The sequence below is a fragment of the Pelobates fuscus genome, chromosome 3, assembly GCF_036172605.1.
Source record: "Pelobates fuscus isolate aPelFus1 chromosome 3, aPelFus1.pri, whole genome shotgun sequence".
NCBI lineage: Eukaryota > Metazoa > Chordata > Amphibia > Anura > Pelobatidae > Pelobates > Pelobates fuscus.
Window position 1 is genome coordinate 316,617,265 of NC_086319.1, and position 20,875 is coordinate 316,638,139.

The following is a 20,875-nucleotide window of genomic DNA, read 5'->3' on the forward strand; positions in this document are numbered from 1 at the left end:
ATAGTTTCCGTCATAAAAAAGTCATAACTGAAACTACTTTAATAGACACTTATACCATTTTTCCATTCTATAATTGTAAAGTGCCGCAGAATACATTGGTGCTATATATAAGCTGTATAGAATATCCCATACAATCCTGTCCAATCCCAAAATGAAAGCACTGAAGAACAGAACTCTTGGGGACTTACTGCCAAAAAAAGGACATTTAAAAGGAAGTGTATTATTAATTTGTTCTATTTTAAAAAAAAAATATTATCTGCGAGATACAATTACAAAAAGTGGCAGTTTGTGGTGTCTTTTAATATATTCTAAGTATATTAAATTTACACATTTATGCCACATGGATATTATTGTGGAAAATGCTGAAATCTGATCCTAAAATACTAATTATTTATTGATACAGTGACAGCACTGTCTTCAATGCTTTACAAAAGTAAACAGAACCTGAAAGTGATTTATGACACAGCAAGTTAGGCAAATGGGAATAGAATAAGGAGCCCGGTCAAACAGGTTGCCAGTACACATGAAACCGTATCCAATTACAAACAAGGGTGTCAGGGTACCTGTGGTCTCTACCTCCGAAAGAGGTAGAGACTTAGCAGTTCCTTCATCCGGACGGTCTGATGGCTTCCTTCCTCGCGGTCTATCCGGTCGTGCAAAGCCGGCCGCGAGGGAGTGACTGCCTTTTACAGCATCACGTCCGGAAGTCGTCAGGACACTACCGGAACGACCTGTCAGTCAAGTGCTGCAGGACCAATCAGGACGCCTCAGAGGCGTGGTTACTTTTCGGAACAGGGTATTTAACGGAGCTTCTCTCGTCAGCTCATTGCCCTGTCGTGGTTCTAGCTTGTTCTAGTCACTCAGTGCTTGTGTTCTGCTTATCCCCTTTGGTTTTGACCCGGCTTGTTTATTCTACTCTGCTTACCTCTGTATCCTTGATTCGGCTTGTCTCTCGCTCTCCTGTCTTCTGTTACCCTCGACCTCGGCTTGTCTTTGACTATTCTCTCAGTACTACTTACGTTAGTCCGGCCATTCTAAGGTCCGGTATACGTATCTGGCTACTGTTTGTACGCTGCGTGTTGGATCCCTGTCCCGATCCTGACAAAGGGAAAGTGCCAAGTGGAATGTATGCAGATATATATCACACATACTATACACACACAAACACAAGACTACATCCAGGTGCAATCTTCAGCCCCAAAAAACTATGAACAAAGTAAAAGAGCACTCATGTATTCATTAGTTCAGCAATTCCTTTAAAGGAACACTATAGTGCCAGGAAACCAAAGTTGTTTTGCTGATACTATAGCACCCCCCCTCCCACCCCATGTTGCAGAGGGGGTTAAATACCCCTTCTGTCAATTACCTGAGTCCAGCACCAATGTCCCTCAGTGCTGGCTTGGGGGTCGCCTTCGCTTCTCCCCCGCTGACGTCAGGCGGTGGGGGAGAACTAATGCGCATATGGCCACGCTCGCACTAGAACAGCCTCATAGGAAGGCATTATACAATGCTTTCCTGTGAGGTTTCAGGTGATACTGGATGTTCTCATGCATAGGGTGAGGACATCCAGTGTCAGTTAGGTGACCAAAAGTCTCCTAAAAACCTGGATGTCCCTCTAGTAGCTGTCTGGTAGATCTATACTGCTTCCCTTAGTAAACAGATCAGGTCCTTTGGCTTCCAATATCACTTCTATGCAGATGACACGCAAATTCTTGCTTTCAAATCTCTACATAATGCTACTCCCACCTAACTATCCTCCCTAATACACAAGTATGCCCCGTCTAGGCCCTTACGCTCTGCCGAAGACTTGCGTCTATCCTCTGTTCATACTCGCACCCATGATGCTCATATCCAAGACTTCTCTATGGCTGCACCGTTCCTGTGGAACTCCCTTCCCTTTTCCGTTAGATGCTCACCCAGTCTCCACTGCTTCAAAAAATCATTACAAACTCACTTTTTCACAAAAGCATATCAATTAAACTGTTATTGGCGTCAAAAACCCCACACTAAGTCATCATTGAATACTATTCTACCAATCTACTCCCCTTATACTTCCTTTACCTTTTGTTTCATTTTACCCCACTCCCTCTAGCATGTAAGCTCATTGAGCAGGGCCCTCAACCCCTCTGTTTGTGTGCGTCAAACTTGTCTGGTTACAATTACGTTTGTTAGTCCATCCATTGTAAAGTGCTACGGAATTTGTTGGCGCTATAGAAATGTAATATTAATAAAAATAACACATAAATGTAATTATTGCAGTTAATTAAAAACTGCAATAATTACGTGCTCGGATAAGGGACCTGGAATATACACCCAGACCCCTTCAATAAGCTGAACTGGTTTGGATGTCTTTACTGTCCCTTTAAAAAAAGGTAACAGAATATTTCAATCCTTCACATGGGACTTTCATAAGGTCCTGTCTTTTACCTTTATTTTGAATTAAATTGGCCATATTACCTGGTGAATAACTATGTGTGCTCTTTACTTTTTTTTTATAATTTGGGGGTGAGGGGGGCTGAAGATTTCACCTCATTGTGCATGTGTGTGTTTATAATATGTGTGCACTGTATAGATTGTTACAAATAACTAAGTATTACATATAGAGGTCTTGTTCAGCGTGAGATTACACCTAGAGCCCAGGACACACTCAAAGCAGCAAAATGTAACTTTTTAAATATTGTGATATTAAAATAATCAATTACAAAGTTTCCAATGCAGTTTTAAATTCAGTGAAAAGTCCTGCGTCCTTTGAAGTAACTCTGTCCGAGAATAACTTCCAATTATAAAACACAGAGAGTGCTCAAATTTTACAATACAAGTTACTGTGTAATTTTATTACATATTTTTCATTCCTAAAACCTTTATAGAACAATGCATAGCTTGTTATCCTGACTATCCTGGCACACATTATGATAAAAAAAAAAAAAACAGTGGCAACTGGTGACATTTCAAGTCGGTTTAGGGAATAAACCATATAGACAGGTTACTATTATTGGGTTAAATACGTTTTTTGAGACTAAATTCAAATTACAAATGTAATTCAGAATTTAGGCACAAGATATTGTAAAGTATTAGAATTTCTCTAGCAAAAAAAAGAGAAATAAAATAAATTAGCAGCCTGTCACTATGTGACAGGGGTGCTGGGCTCAGGGCAGCGTCTGAAAGGCATTTTAAGCTGAAGAAAGGCAGGCACCACTTGCAACACTGGGCACTTGCCTTACATTAGTGGGTAGGTGGAGGGCCAAGTGGCAGGTACGACTGTGCGGTGCCTGTCTAACAGAGTAAGGACCTGGGGGAGCCAAATGGAAGGTACTAGTGTCAGAACAGTGCCTGGCTTCACAATATGGGGGGGGGGGGGGGGAGCTCGGAGACAATGCACCGCTGTCTGTATTATAAGGAAGCGAGCCAGAAGGAGGGAATCTTTGTGTCCTGCTGGCCACCCTCCATTTCGGTCCCCTTTAATGGTGACAGGCATGGCTGTAACATGAGGTGCCTGCCGCTGGTCTGCCTCTTGGTATTCACCAGCCTACTGCCTATAGATCTAATTATAGAGACATACTGGACACCGCACTCACCAAGTAACCAATGTGCTGGCCAGGCCCCCCTTCCAAGATATGCAGATAAATAACGGTTCAGGAACTCTGGGATCACAAAAATAGCAGTTTTAGTGGGGCAAAAACAGCAATGTTTCAACCGAACTGGTCTTTATAAAGCTCCTCAAGCTTGATAAAAACCCGGTAGGGTCAAACGTTGCTGTTTTTGCCCCAATAAAGCTGCAATGTTTTGTTATCCTGGAGTGTCTGAACAGTTATTTATTTTGCATGTAGATCTAATTATGGCAAGCACCCAATGTGTGAAGTGCTGCCCGCCTTAATTAGCCTTACATTCAGGGGAGCTGGTGCTGTAGCTGTGCTGTGACGGAAGGAGCTGGTGCTGTAGCTGTGCTGGGACGTAAGGAGCTGGTGCTGTAGCTGTGCTGGGACGGAAGGAGCTGGTGCTGTAGCTGTGCTGGGAGGGAAGGGGCTGGTGCTGTAGCTGTGCTGGGGAGCTGGGCGGGAAGGACCTGGTGCTGTAGCTGTGCTGGGAGGGAAGGGGCTGGTGCTGTAGCAGTGCTGGGGAGCTGGAAGGGAAGTGGCTGGTGCTGTAGCAGTGCTGGGGAGCTGGGTGGGAAGGAGCTGGTGCTATAGCTGTGCTGGGAGGGAAGGGGCTGATGCTGTAGCAGTGCTGGGGAGCTGGGCGGGAAGGAGCTGGTGCTGTAGTAGTGCTGGTTAGCCTGGGACGGAAGAAGCTGGTGCTTTAGCTGTGCTGGGGATCTAGGAGGGAAGGAGCTGGTGCTGTAGCTGTGCTGGGGAGCTGGGAGGGAAGGAGCTGGGATTGAAGGAGAGAGCCAGGGCTGGATTAACATAGGGGCTGATGGAGCTCAGGCCCATTAAAAAAATATTTTTTACACACTTCTCTTAGGTTTGCCACCTGACTGGTATTTTACTGGCACAGCCGGTATTTGAGGCTGCCTGGCCGTGCCGGTATTGCAGTAATAAGTAATACCGGCAATACAAATACGCTGCAATACCAGCACCGGCCAGTAGGGTCACTGTGTGTGGAGAGAGGCAGAGATAGAAAGTTACAGCATATCCCTGCCTCTCTCTACTACTCACTGATCCATGGGGGAGCAGCAACACAGCACAGAGTCCAGACAGCAGCTCTACAGCTCAGGTAAGTGAGGGATGGGGGGGGAAGGCAGCAGGGACACATGGGGACACTGAGACACTAGGGGACACAGACACATGGGGACACATACACTGGGAGGCCTGGGATCACTGAGACACTTGGGGACACTGGAAAACATGGGGACACTGAGACACTAGGTGACACTAGCGGACATATGGGGACACAGACACTAGGGGACACAGACACTAGGGGACACATGGGGACACAGGCACTAGGGGACACTGAGACACAAGGACACATGGGGACACAGACACTGGGAGACCTGGGAACACTGAGACACTTGGGGACACTGGAAAACATGGGGATGCTGAGACACATGGGGACACTGTGAGACATAGGGACATTGGGAGACACTGAGACATGGCTGGGTCTCGCCATGTCTCCCAGTGTCCCCATGTCCCCCAGCCAGTGTCCCTAGTGTCTGTGTCCCCAAGACTCCCAGTGTCTGTGTCCCATGTCTCTCAGTGTGCCTAGTGACCATGTGTCCCCAAATGTGTATGTGTGTCCCTATATGTCCCTGTGTCCACATGTCTATGTCCACAACTGTCCCCATGTCTCCCAGTGTCCCCAAGTGTCTGTCTCCCAGCCAGTGTCCCCTAGTCTCCTAGTGTCTGTGTTCCCATGCCTCTGTGTCCCTAGTGTCTGTGTCCCCAAATGTGTATGTGTGTCTCAGTGTGCCTAGTGTCCCCATGTCTCCCAGTGTCCCTATATGTCCCAGTGTCCCCATGTCTATGTCCACAACTGTCCCCATGTCTCCCAGTGTCCCCAAGTGTCTGTCTCCCAGCCAGTGTCCCCAGGGTCCCCTAGTCTCCCAGTGTCCCCAAGTGTCTGTCTCCCAGCCAGTGTCCCCAGGGTCCCCTAGTCTCCCAGTGTTCCCATGTCTCTGTGTCCCTAGTGTCGTAGTGTCCCCAAATGTTTCAGTGTCCCCATGTCTCCCAGTGTCTGTGTCCCTAGTGTCTCAGTGTCCCCATTTCTCCCATTTCCCCAAAATGTATCAGTGTCCCCATGTCTCCCAGTGTCCCCATGTCTCCCAGTGTCCCCATGTCTCCCATGTCTCCCATGTCTCCCATGTCTCCCATGTCTCCCATGTCTCCCATGTCTCCCATGTCTCCCGGGTCTCCCATGTCTCCCAGTGTCCCTGGGTCTCTCAGTGTCCCCGTGTTTCACTGGGAGAAATGGGGACACTGAGACACTTGGAGACACTTGGAGACTAGGGGACTGGGCAACATGGGGACACTGACACTGTGATACATAGGGACACTGAGACACTGGGTGACTTGCGAGACACTGGGAGCAATCCATCTATACAGCAGAATCAAACTGTGAGTAGTTTGTTGGTGATTTTACAGAATTTTCTTTGATGTCACTCCTTGTGATTTACATCATGTGATGTCACGCATAACTAATTAATTAAACAAATTATTAAGGCTGGTATTTTTTTCCAAGAAAGGTGGCAACCTAAACTACTCTTCACATACTCTTGCTTAAAGGAGCACTATAGGGTCAGGAACACAATCATGTATTTCTGACCCTATTATGTTAAAACCACCACCCTGGCCCCTTCTTGCCTCCCTAAATATAGTAAGATATTACTTGTATTCAAGTCTGCAGCTGCTGGCTCTGCCTCTCTACTGACTGTCTGCTGACATCATCATAAGTGGTGGTCTGAGCAAATTACAATACTTCCCCATAGGATTGGCTGAGACTGTCAACTCGGCAGATCAGGGGCAGAGCCAGCACAAGTCCAACATAGCCCTGGCCAATCAGCATCTCCTCATAAAGATAAATTGAATCAATGCATCTCTATGAGGAAAGTTCAGTGTTTGCATCCAGAGGGTGGAGACACTGAATGGCAGTGCTGCACACTAGGCAGTACTGCCCCAGGAAGCACCTTTAGCAGCCATCTAAGGAGCGGCCAGTGGAGTTATTTTCTCTGAAAAGACGGTGTTTACTGCAAAATGCCTGAATGGAATGATTTACCAGACAAATACAATAAACTGTAGTTGTTCTGGTGACTATAGTGTCCCTTTAAGTTTGGAAGCTTAAGAGGGATGTATGGGAACAAAACTTGTGTTGATTGACTGACAATAAAATTAGTTTAGGTAATGCAGACGTTGGTCTCTCTAACACTGTGGCATGTCCCCTTTCTTTTACACTTACTACATACACCTTTTCTCTGTCTCAGACTATATACCAGGAACTTCTGCCTGCTAGTAAGAAGGTAAGGAGACTAGTGGACCAGCGAGTGCTAGGGGACAGTCCTTAGAAAGCATGGAGTGAGCGCATCATTAGACGCATTTATGTCAAGCTCAGGGTGCTGTCTGCATAGTATGCCCTTAGTTGGACAGCCTGTAGGATTGGCAGGCAGCCTGACATGCATTCATGCCAGGCTGACCTTCCAATTCTTTGGACAAACATGCCCCCCTTTTGGGCATGTTCACCCCTTTTGGCAGGTGTGGTCACGTGATTCGCGCCAGGGGCACACCCTTTTACTGCGCCCATTGACTTCCTGCTTCACTGGACACTACTATTAGGGGTTATGGATTTACTTGAAAGATGAAAGCATAAATTAGAGAGAGATTAGCATAGAGTATGTGTTTTCTTATCGCTGCATCCTATGAGTTTCCCTCCAGCACCATCTCCATCAGATACATGATGCTTGGGAGGTATGACTGTTTTAGTGTTTTTGGTCGATAAGATTCCGTAATTAGGCCCATCATAATTGTCAACACCAGGCCCACTGTGCTCTTAATCCGGCCCTGGAGAGAGCGACTCAGACATAAACCTCAGGCGCCAGGGGAAGTGGAGTTTTGACAACTCTACCACTGGTATGAACAGCTAATCGAATCCAAGAAGCCTAACCTGTCTACTAAGGGCTATATTTGTCTTGCCTATTCGCCACCCTAATGAACTTCATTAGGAAACAATAGTGACTGCCAGGAAGCCAATGATGGTGAAGTAGGAAATTTACGATATAGATTAATCTGATTAGGCTTTTTTTAATTTTACTCTATCAAACAACAGCAGAGGGGAATAACCAGGAGGAACTGCAGTACTAATATCTAAAGGGACAGAAGACACGTTTATAACAGAGACACCTATTGACCCCTTAAGGACACATGATATGTCATGATTCCCTTTTATTCCAGAAGTTTGGTCCTTAAGGGGTTAAAGATGTACGTTAACACAAAAAAGGTTAAAATCCAACAGAAAAAAAAGAATTAAATCGTTTTTTTTTGTTTTGTTTTATGCAAGAAAGGTTGGGTGCTGCCCTTATGGGCGAGCCTCCGCTGATACAAAAAACAGATTACTACTTAACTTCTTAAGCAGTAGTTTGGTTCAATCAATAACTTTAATAAGATTTTAGAGTAGAGCCTTGATTGTTTCACAGGAGCATAAACACATGTGGCCAATTACATATGACATTTTGACATTGAGTTCCACTACACCAAATGTGTCTTCATAACGTGCAGCTAATGATTTACTATATGTTTTAATAGCAACAAAGTCTACTTGTTGTACCAATACATTCAATTAGATATAATGTAATGGTATAACTTGGCATATGCTCAACATAATTAACTCTCCACATTCCAGGGATTAAAAAAATATATTTTACACTTCCCATTCCCATTAACACAAAATGTAATTTTCATAATTCAAAATACTGGGGCATAAGGGGGTACAGCTGGCAAATAAAGGACAATTTCCATCCAGCTCAAATATATTCTGCTGTTAACTTTACCGGGCACTGGCTGTTGCTACTTTTTACAGTGATTGTGAATACGTTTTGGAGTAAACTAGCTTTTTACCATCTGCAAAATTGCACAAGTAGCAACAGGGAGTTACTTGCTGCCACTACTATTTGTTCCTCAATTAAGATTCTGCAGCTTTTAGAATCATAAATAGATAATCATAGAAGCAGCTAACACTAGTCACTCACTACTGGACTTAACAGAGCGGTTTGAATCTAGAACAGGACGGGCCTTACTGCAGTATGGAGCCCATCACTAGGACATCTAATTGTTATGACAGTGCTCTGACTGAAATTGTAGGATTATCATCCAGCATTAATTTGGGCTGCAAATTTCAATTTAGTTTTAGTCACAGTCTTTTGACTAAAATGCCATTTTAGTTTTAGTCATCTGAATTGTTTTAGTTTTAGTCGACTAAATCTCAAACATTTTAGTCGACTACAATTTGACTGAAATTGTTAGTCAACAAAATGAACACTCTGGACCTTATCGATCTGGAGCTACTTTCACCTAGCTCAGGGGTGGGGAACCTTCGGCTCTCCAGATGTTTTGGACTACACCTCCCATGATGCTTTGCCAGCATTATGTGTGTAAGAGCATTATGGGGGATGTAGTCCACAACATCTGGAGAGCCGAAGGTTGCCTATCCCTGACCTAGCTCTAAACAAGAACACTGTATCTTATTTACACAGACTGATTTCTGAACACATTTATTCTAGTTCAAAGACACATTACTGGGAGTATTATTGCTGCAGAGCTCTGTTATACACTAAGACACCGACAATATGGAGCTGCTAGAAAAGAGGGACAATAGGATAGAAAATTGGGACAGAAGGATTTTGGCCCAAAAAAAGACCTGTTCCTCCTAAACAGGTACATTTGGGAGGGATGCGCTTATCAGTCCTTCCAACCCTAAGCCTTTAAATGTAAAAGTAAAGTTTGAAAACTATCATATGCGTACCCATAATCCACCTCTGTAACCTCAAATAAAACACATTAGAAGTCTGTGGGGTATACAATGCAGCATGTGCAGGAAAAATCCATTACTTTCATTTGCAGCAAAATTTGTGGAAACATGGTCACATAAAACTGGACTTTTTTCTTTTTAAATAGGAGATTGTCAAAGAAAATTATTTTGGAATTTTACAATATCTTTATTTTTGAAAACTGATATGGTACGTTCTAATTCTGTAACAACAACAAAAACCAGTCAGAACTATGTATTGCTGTTCTACGGGTGTAGCTGAACACAAATAATTTACATTTTCTAGTACAGCACACATGAGGCTTACAGAGTTCACAGCGTGAATGCAATGCTGTGTGCGAGAAAGACAGATTTGCCCTTAAGTAAACACATTGGGGGGTGTACACATCAAAATGTATATCATTTTAGGGGCCACTTTGGGTCCATGACTGCTGATAAGGGCAATATCCCAGAATTCCAAACATTTAAAAAAGAAAATAAACAATAATATATTCTCTGTAGTAATACATAGAAAGATATACGGAAGTAAATCTTATAGTACATTTGAGGTCCCCAAATCCCCAAATCAGGACAACTTAATGTATTTACTTTGAAGGATTTGTCTTTAGTTGCACCAGATGCTTTACAATTATTTTAGACAAAATATTAATGTGTGTGTAGCTAGAAAGGATACGGAAAGTGACGGTAGTGGTAGTCCCAGTTGTGATAGGAAAACTCAGGGCTGTAACCCCCAGGTTAGTAGTGGTTTCAGAAGCTTCCAGGTAGGACATGAGATCTCTGTCCGAAATAATGCACTTCTATGAACTGCTAAGATACTGCGCAGGACCCTTCCAAATGTCTGGTAGAGGAGTCGAAAATGAGGAATACACTACCACCCAGTGCGGTTAAAAAAATCAAGATAGATAGATATTCAATATAAGCCTTGTATGTCTTTTTAAAAATCAGTATATAGTTACAGGTGAATTTCACCCAGTGTTTCAGTAAAATTACTTAACCCCTTAAGGACACATGACATATGTGACATGTCATGATTCCCTTTTATTCCAGAAGTTTGGTCCTTAAGGGGTTAAGGACACTTGTGTGACATGTCATGATTCCCTTTTATTCCAGAAGTTTAGTCCTTAAGGGGTTAAAGGACCACTATAGGCACCCAGACCACTTCAGCTCAATTAAGTGGTCTGGGTGCCAGGTCCCTCTAGTGAAAATCACAGTGAGAAGACGCTGGACGTCCATAGGAAAGCATTGAGAAATGCTTTCCTATGGGCGGTTTGAATGCGCATTCGGAGCGGATGTCGACAGAGGGAGGAGAATTCACCAGCGCCGAGGGAGCCCGGCGCTGGAGAAAGGTAAGTGGCTGAAGGGGTTTTAACCACTTCAACCCAGCGGGAGTGGGACCCTGAGGGTGGCGGGGGGTAGGGAGGGGGGGGGGATACTAAAGACCCTATAGTGCCAGGAAAACAAGTTGGTCCTTTAACCCAAAATATAGCAAATTGCTCAGAATTGGGCCTTGTGAATCTTAAAACTTCTATATATCATGGAAATGGTCAAATTCGTCATGGTGCTGATTAGTTGTCAAGTATCGCTTGTTGTTGCTTACTTAAAATACCTAAAATAACCTCTACTTGATACTTTAGCAAAACGGGGTGTGATCCAGAAATGTCATAGTGTCACGAGACACTATACTGTTCAATAGTGATGTCCCGAACGGTTCGCTGGCAAATAGTTCCTGGCGAACATAGCATGTTCGCGTTCACCACCGCGGGCGAACACATGCAATGTTCGGTCCACCCCCTATTCTTTATCATTGAGTAAACTTTGACCCTGTACCTCACAGTCAGCAGACACATTCCAGCCAATCAGCAGCACACCCTCCCTAGCAGACCCTCCAACCTACTGGACAGCATCCATTTTAGATTCATTCGGAAGCTGCAACCATTTTATTTTATTTTTTCAATTTATTTTTATTATTTTTTTAGTGCAGGGATCCTTAGGATAGGTGTCAATCCATATCTGCCAAGTAACCCTATGTAGGGGGAATTGTCCCTATTCTGCTCTGTGTCAGTGTGTATCAGGGATCCTTAGGATAGGTGTCAATCCATATCTGCCAAGTGACCCTATATAGGGGGAATAGTCCCTATTCTGCTCTGTGTCAGTGTGTATCAGGGTCTCTGAGGACAGGTGTCAATCCATATGTCAAGGTGTCAATATGTCATATGTCAGGTGTCAATCCATATCCATTGTGATTTAGGAATGTTAGGTGATTTCTGCCCTTTATGGATTAAAACCAGACTCTGCATCAACTGTGTAATTTTCCATGGGAGTTTTGCCATGGATCCCCCTCCGGCATGCCACAGTCCAGGTGGTAGTCCCCTTGAAACAACTTTTCCATCACTTTTGTGGCCAGAAAGAGTCCCTGTTGGTTTTAAAATTCACCTGCCCATTGAAGTCAATGGCGGTTCGCGACATTTTGTGTTTGCGACATCACTACTGTTGAATAATACTTTACTACTTGAAAGGGAAATGGAATTCTTGTTAGCCTCTGGGAAACTTGCTTAATTCTGAACAAAATTCTTGTGGGCGTTACATGTATTTAAACCTTACATTGATAGCAAACATTGACAATAGATCTGTATGATTGCTGCTTATATAGCTTACAGTTTGTCAACAGCTTAAAAATTAAGCTTCAGGCACATACTCATGTCACAGAGCAATTTCTTTTGTATCGTAAACTTAACAAATGGAACTACTGATGCTAAAAGATCTTACGTTTCATGGATAATATATGTCAGGAAAGGGCTGATAACTTGTGGCCTGGGGAGCAAAAACTATTTAGTGGCCAATAGTGCAATTATACTAACCCACCTGTTAACATCAGTGCTAGACACAAATATGCAAACAAAATAGATGTGTTGATAGACATACAAGATAATTAAATATAAAGAATTAAAATTCTATGCACTTGGATATCATTAATCAATAAGATAGATCTCTCCAATTAAGCAAGCATTTAGTAAAAGTTCTGTAGGATTTTCCAGCAAGGTAATGCTATTAAAGGACCACTCTAGGCACCCAGACCACTTCAGCTTAATGAAGTGGTCTGGGTGCCAGGTCCAGCTAGGGTTAACCCAATTTTTTATAAACATAGCAGTTTCAGAGAAACTGCTATGTTTATAAATTGGTTACGCCTTCCCCCTAATCCTCTAGTGGCTGTCTCATTGACAGGCGCTAGAGGCGCTTGCGTGATTCTCACTGTGAAAATCACAGTGAGAGGGGGCGGAGAGGAGGAGGAGAGCTCCCCGCCCAGCGCTGGAAAAAGGTAAGTTTTACCCCTTTTACCCTTTCCATAGCCGGGCGGGAGGGGGTCCCTGAGGGTGGGGGCACCCTCAGGGCACTCTAGTGCCAGGAAAATGAGTATGTTTTCCTGGCACTAGAGTGGTCCTTTAATGCATTAAATGCAAAAACCTTGTATGTCATGACAAATGGGCAGTGAATATCCTAAACTTGACATATCATGCCAATGAGCAGTAAATGCATAACATTTGTATATCCCGTCAATAGGTTATGTGTGCTTCCAAATAACCTGTCAGTGCCATCTGTTCCCTTAAACAATATGTCAGTGCCATCTAATTTCCACCAGCCTGTTTGTGCCATCTCTCTGCCCCAGCTTCTCTGTGACATCTTTTTGCCCTCAGTCTCACTGTGCCACTGCTTTGCCCACAGCACCTCTGTGCCATCTCCCTGCCCCCAGAAGCGCCGTGCCATCTCTCTGCCCCAGCAACTAGCTCAGGCACGTTAACTGCATCCCCAGCACTTGCTCTGCATCCAGATAGCATTGCCTGCACTTACCCCAGGACCCATATGGCATCCTCAGGATCTCCCTGTTGTCTAGTGGGAGGCAGCACTGTGCATGTGCATTGTGTATGTGCACAGACATCCTGTCTGTCTGCTTCTTGTGCTCTCTGCATGTTTGGTAAAGTCATGGGTCACAACCTCTGAACTTCCAAGACAAAAGGGGAGTGCGAGAGGCAGACAGACAGGATGGCTTGCACATACACAGTGCAAAAGCATCACACTGCCTGACTCCCCCTCTCTGCAGTGGCAGCTGCCTGGCTGGCTGCCAGACTCAAAAAATATACTGGCAGTGATGCAAATATATTCCTAATTTCAGCACCAACCGCATAACCAGACAAGTCGATAAAATACAGACCAGGTGGAAGCATATGGCTACATATTTGGTATATGTAGTCTTTATTAATGAGCACTAGCAATAACAGCCATTATGGTATCCCACACCACTAACACACCACGCTGATGACACCAGACATATCTCTCCTCCCCAGACCTCTTCCCTGACATCCTGCAACGTGTCACTGCTTGCCTATCTTTCATCTCTGACTGGATGTCCTCTCTCTAAAACTGAGCTCCTTGTCTTTCCTCCTCCTAATACTGATCATCCTTTTTCACTCTCCCTTCAAGTTAGTGGTATCCACATAAGTCCATCCTTGCAAGCGTGCTGTCTTGGCGTCATTCTTGATTCTGGGCTCACCTTTGAACCTCACATCCAATATGTTGCTGTTGCGGTCGCCGGCCCGCCGAGCCTCACGGTCGTGCCCGACCGGCACGACCGCTCCGACTACACGAGCTTACCTGCTCGTCGGCGAGCCGGGAACCGCGCACATAGTTCTTCCGGGCATCGCGCCCGGATCCAAGATGGCGCCGACCGCGTGGTCGCGTCTATTACCAGCCCCGCCCCCGAGAATTATACCAACGTGTGCGTGACGTCACGACGTCAACGCACACGCACGTTTTGGGGTCAGAGGTCGCCCTCTGACCAATCATAGCCTAGAGAGGGGTATTTAAACCCCTAGCTTTCCCCATTACTTTGCCATGTCGTGGTTTCAGTTTCCTGGTTTCCTGAAAGTGCTATTCTCGTGTTTCTGATTTCCTGGTATCCTGATCCTTGGCGTTTCCCTGGTTATTCTGATCTCTGGTTTCCCTGACTTGGCTTGTTTATCGGTATTGAGTATTTTCTGGCTTCCTTGACCTCGGCTTTCCCTTTGACCATTCTCTGTCTCTAGCGTATTAGTCCGGCCATTCTAAGGACCGGTTTACGCTCTTTCCTATTATTTTCCTTTTCTTACTTATGTATATGTTTAAATAGTTTCTGCGTGCTGGACCACATTACTAGTCGTGACATTACGACATGGCCATGGATCCTGCAGAACTATGCAAGCATATGATCGCATGTGAGAGTAGGGTGGAGGATATGGACCACAGGTTAGACCAATTTGCCCAGGCATTTCAGACCTTGCTCCAGAGGACTGCCTATTTAGAGGTCCCTCCGGTACCACCTGTGGTTCCGCCACCTGTAGTGGTTCCCGTACCACATAAACCACCATCCATAACCTTGTCACCGCCCCCACGCTATGGAGGTGATTCTAAGGAATTCAGAGGTTTTTTAAACCAAATTGAATACCACTTTGAGGCCTCTCCAGGTTCATTCCCAACAGATAGATCTAAAATAGGCTATCTGATGAACCAATTATCTGGAAAAGCTTTGACCTGGGCTAACCCCTTATGGGAAAGTGGTGACGCAGTAGCTCGTGATTACAATACTTTTCTTACGGCTTTTAAAGCTACATTTGAACCCAAAGGCAGGGAGAAGAACGCTGCCAAAGCCCTTATGCGAATCAAGCAAGGCAGTCGTTCTGTAGCCGATTATGCTATAGAGTTCAGGACATTAGCGTCTGAGGTTGATTGGACCAATAGCGGTCTGGTGGCTGCTTTCTCTGAAGGTTTAGCTGAGAATATACAAGATGAGACTGCAGCTAGAGACCTTCCGGTTAGTCTAAATGAGTTTATTGCCTACATGATAGACATTGACAACCGGCTCAGAGAGAGAGAGAAAAACAAACAACGTAACAGACGCTCTAATTTGTCCATAGCTCCTCGTTTCTCTAACCCAGTGGTGAGTAGCCAGACGCCTCTTCCAGAACCAGAACCCATGCAATTGGGTAGTGCTAAACTCACTGAGGCAGAGAGACAACACAGACGTAACGAGGGGTTATGTATGTATTGTGGCAAGAAAGGGCATCTAAGGTCATCATGCCCGGTTCGGCCGGAAACCTTGCACACCTAAGGCACGTACGGGGACCGACCTTAGGTGTGATGTATATGTCCCCTAAATTGACTAAGAACCGTTTCCTTATCAAAGTAACCTTATCTTTCGAGAACACTACTATTCCATGTGAGGCTATGATTGACTCTGGGGCAGCAGAGAATTTCCTAGACAAGGAATTCTCTGCAAAACATCTCCTGCCCTTAAGACATAAAGAGAAACCTATAGCAGTCGAGGCCATTGATGGGAGGCCTCTTACCCAGCCTTTCATCACACACGAAACTCTGCCAATCACTGTTTCAGTGGGTGTTCTCCATTCTGAAGAAATGACCTTTCAAGTTATCTCTTCACCTACAGTTCCGATAATACTCGGTTTCCCTTGGCTCCTTAAACACAATCCGCGTTTGGATTGGATTGAAGGAGAAATTGTGAGTTGGGGTGAGAGATGCAAAGATGTCTGCTTTAAACAAATCCCACAACCTATTGGCACCATTAATGTTCCTGTTACACCTCCCTTGACCACACAAATTCCACAACAGTATATGGATTTGAAAGAGGTATTTAACAAGGTCCAGTCAAAAGGGTTACCTCCTCATAGACCTTATGACTGTACCATAAACTTATTACCAGGGACTATGCCTCCCAAGGGAGGAATCTATGCCTTGTCCCCCCAGGAAAATCTTTGTTTAGAAGAATACATTAAGGAGGCTCTCAGAAAGGGTCATATCCGTAGGTCCTCCGGGGCTGGATTCTTCTTTGTCTCTAAAAAAGAAGGAGACCTACGCCCTTGTATTGATTATAGGGGATTGAATAGGATTACCATTAAAAACGCCTACCCTATTCCCCTTATATCAGAACTATTTGACAGATTGAAGGGAGCTCGAGTCTTTACCAAGCTCGATCTCCGAAGTGCATACAATCTAGTCAGGATTAAGGACGGTCACGAATGGAAGACCGCATTTAACACAAGAATGGGACATTACGAATACCTGGTTATGCCGTTTGGATTATGTAACGCTCCAGCGGTATTCCAGGATTTTATTAACGATGTCCTAAGAGAGTACCTTCACATGTTCGTTCTAGTGTATTTGGACGACATTCTCATCTATTCCCCAAACCTAGAGACACATCACGAACATGTGAGAATTGTACTGAAAACCCTGTTACGAAACGGCCTTTACTGTAAACTGGAGAAATGCCAGTTTGACCAAACGGAGATACAATTCCTTGGATACGTTATATCTCCGTCTGGTTTCCAGATGGATCCTCGTAAACTGGAGGCAGTCTTACAGTGGCCATTACCCAAGGGCCTTAAAGCTACTCAACGCTTTATAGGTTTTGCGAATTACTACCGCAAATTCATAAGGGGATTTTCCTCCGTGATTTCCCCTATAACCAATTTAACAAAAAAAGGAACAAATTGTATATCTTGGCCCAAAGAAGCAAGAGAGGCATTTGAACAATTAAAATTTTTATTTTCCTCAGCACCTGTCCTGACCCATCCTGATCCATCCAAACCATTTATCCTAGAGGTGGATGCATCAGAAACAGGAGTTGGAGCCATTCTGTCTCAAAGAGAAAGTCCTGATACGCCTTTACATCCCTGTGGATTTTACTCTCGCAAACTCACACCTGCAGAGAGGAATTACGACATAGGGAATAGGGAACTTTTGGCCATTGTACTTGCCCTTAAGGAATGGAGGCATCTCTTAGAAGGTTCCAAAGAGCCACTTTTGATCTTTACTGATCATAAGAATTTGGCTTATATTGGGGACGCTAAGAGACTGTCCTCTCGTCAGGCTAGGTGGTCATTGTTTCTCTCCCGATTCAATTTCGTAATTACGTACCGGCCTGGTACTAAAAACATCAAGGCAGATGCACTTTCTCGGCAGTTTGAGACAGATGAAGTACCAGAACAGGAGATATATCCTATTGTACCTGCTGAATGCCTCATTGCCACTACTGTTTCCGAAGTGTCTTCTCCACTCTTCTGTGCCATAATAGCAGATCAAACTCAGGCACCTGTGGGAAAACCTCCGGACAAACTATATGTGTCACCTCAGTTTCAAAAGAAGATACTAGATTTGTTCCATGACAACCTTACAGCGGGCCATCCTGGAGTCCATAAAACTCTCTCAGCTGTCTCCAGGAGATTTTGGTGGCCTGCTCTCAGAAACAACATCAAAGATTATGTTGGGGCATGTCAAATATGTGCAGTTTCTAAAGTTCCTCCTAGATCACCTCCTGGACTGTTACAACCACTGCCCATACCTAATGCTCCATGGACCCATTTAGCCATGGATTTTATTGTGGATCTACCCAGTTCAAACGGGTTTAATACAGTCCTTATGGTTATTGATAGATTCACGAAGATGGCACATTTCGTCCCACTTAAGAAATTACCATCTGCTCAAGATCTTGTTCAAATATTCTTGAGAGAGATCTTTCGGCTGCACGGTGTACCCAAAAACATAGTATCTGACAGAGGTACCCAGTTTGTTTCTAGGTTTTGGCGTTCCTTTTGCAAACAATTGGGCATCGAACTCTCCTTTTCATCAGCATATCACCCTCAAACAAATGGAGCAGCAGAGAGGGCGAATCAGTCTTTAGAAGCCTATTTACGTTGCTTTATAAATGCCAATCAATCTAACTGGTATGAGCTCTTACCCATGGCTGAGTTTGCCAGAAACAACGCCACTCATGAATCTTCTAATCACAGTCCATTCTTTGTTAATCAGGGTTATCACCCCGCTGTTTTACCTTCTGCATTCTCAGACACAGAAATCCCCGCTTTGGACACCCGTTTAGAATCGATTCATGATACCTGGGATTCCGTCCATTCAGCTCTGCAAAAAGCCTCATTCCGAGCAAAGGTCCAAGCTGACAAGAAACGGGGCGCTAATCCTGTCTATCTTCCAGGTGACAGGGTGTGGCTCTCCACGAGACATATCAAGCTTAAGGTCCCATCCATGAAATTTGCCCCTCGGTACATAGGTCCCTTTCGAGTTACCCAACGTATTAATCCAGTGACCTATTCTTTGGCACTACCGGCTCATATGAGAATAGCGAATACTTTCCATGTGTCTCTGCTCAAGCCCCTTACTTGCAATCGCTACACCAGGGTATCCACTCCTCCTCCGCCCTTGGTAGTGGGTGATCAAGAAGAATACGAAGTCCATTCTATCATGGACTCCAAATTATCCAGAGGTGTCTTGTCCTATCTCGTTGACTGGAAGGGTTATGGTCCCGAGGAACGTTGTTGGGTTCCTGCTGACCGGGTCCATGCGCCCCGTCTTATCCGGTCGTTTCACAACCGCTTTCCTCTTAAGCCGGGTCCTTCCCGCCCGGTGCGCGGTCTTCGAGTGGGGGGTACTGTTGCGGTCGCCGGCCCGCCGAGCCTCACGGTCGTGCCCGACCGGCACGACCGCTCCGACTACACGAGCTTACCTGCTCGTCGGCGAGCCGGGAACCGCGCACATAGTTCTTCCGGGCATCGCGCCCGGATCCAAGATGGCGCCGACCGCGTGGTCGCGTCTATTACCAGCCCCGCCCCCGAGAATTATACCAACGTGTGCGTGACGTCACGACGTCAACGCACACGCACGTTTTGGGGTCAGAGGTCGCCCTCTGACCAATCATAGCCTAGAGAGGGGTATTTAAACCCCTAGCTTTCCCCATTACTTTGCCATGTCGTGGTTTCAGTTTCCTGGTTTCCTGAAAGTGCTATTCTCGTGTTTCTGATTTCCTGGTATCCTGATCCTTGGCGTTTCCCTGGTTATTCTGATCTCTGGTTTCCCTGACTTGGCTTGTTTATCGGTATTGAGTATTTTCTGGCTTCCTTGACCTCGGCTTTCCCTTTGACCATTCTTTGTCTCTAGCGTATTAGTCCGGCCATTCTAAGGACCGGTTTACGCTCTTTCCTATTATTTTCCTTTTCTTACTTATGTATATGTTTACATAGTTTCTGCGTGCTGGACCACATTACTAGTCGTGACAGTTGCCAAATCCTGTAGATTCCATCTTAAAAACATAGCCCGCATCCGTCCCTTTCTTACGAGAGATGCTACCAAGGAGCTTGTCCATGCTCTAGTAATTTCCCATATGGATTATTGTAACCCTCTCCTAATTGGTCTTCCCAAAAGCCATATTGCCCCTCTACAGTCTGTAATGAATGCTTCCGCCTGCCTAGTCAGTCCTCTCACACCTCACTCCTCTGTCAGTCCTTACTTTGGCTTCCTGTATCCTATAGGAGTCAATTCAAAGTGCTAACCCATACCCATAAAGCACTGAACCACTCTAGCCCCTCTTATATCTCCTCACAGATCCATAGGTATGCCCCTTCTCGGTCTCTCCGATCTGCCCATGACCTTCTCCTGTCCGCTGCTCGCACCCGTACGGCCAACTCACGCTGGCAGGACCTCTCGCAGGCGGCTCCCTTCCTATAGAATAGCCTGTCTACCGCCATCAGACTCTCCCCTAGTCTTCAATCATTTAAGAAGTAATAAAACCCATCTCTTTAGGAAAGCTTATGGCCTCCCAGAGTAACCTCTACCTCACATACCTGTCTCTTGCTCTCTCCTAAAGGGCAGCACTCTACTCTCATCTCCAGCTCTGCTTGTCTCCCACTTTATTTGATTTCTATTTCCTGTCCCAATGTGTTTTATACTCCACCTGTAAGCTCGTTTGAGCAGTGCCCTCTTCAACCTATTTTTCCTGTAGGTTTTCTGGTAATTGTCCTATTTATAGTTACATCTCCCTCTCATAATATTGTAAAGCTCTACGGAGCTTTATAAATGGCGATAATAATAATATCCATTGCTTAACTATTGTTCTTTTAAAACCCCATCATTGGTGTTCAAATTCCTCAAAGTCTGTACAGTTTCTTCTTATACTGGGGAATTGTCCATTACGTATACTTTCCAGCCTGGGTTTCAAATGGCAACTTTTAAGATCTATAAAACTGTTCACAACTACTTGTTTAAAAATAAATTTTATTCTATTATTGTCTACATAAATTTACACATTTTAATAAGTTGAGACTAAGGTCACTGATTTTGTGAGTAATGACTGGAATGTCATTATCATTAATCTCTTTTAAAAAGTCTAAAAGGGATTCTTTACCTCCTTTAGCCTCATTCTTGGGTGCCAACTGTCTGAATGTGCCAGGACTGTCCCACATTTTGGGGTATTCTCCCTGCAAAACTGGGAATGGGGACGTGTCTCCTATTTTGAAATCTTTTGGACTAATTTCAGGATGCAGAAGGGGACTGGGAACATGGGGACCCTGCA

At 44.8% G+C, this 20,875-nt stretch overlaps 1 protein-coding gene across 2 annotated transcripts in view; it reads left to right on the forward strand.

The window, feature by feature from the left end:
- The window catches only part of RHCG (Rh family C glycoprotein), a 75,131-nt gene that overhangs the window by 24,102 nt on the left and 30,154 nt on the right, over window positions 1-20,875 (forward strand). The window lies entirely within an intron of this gene.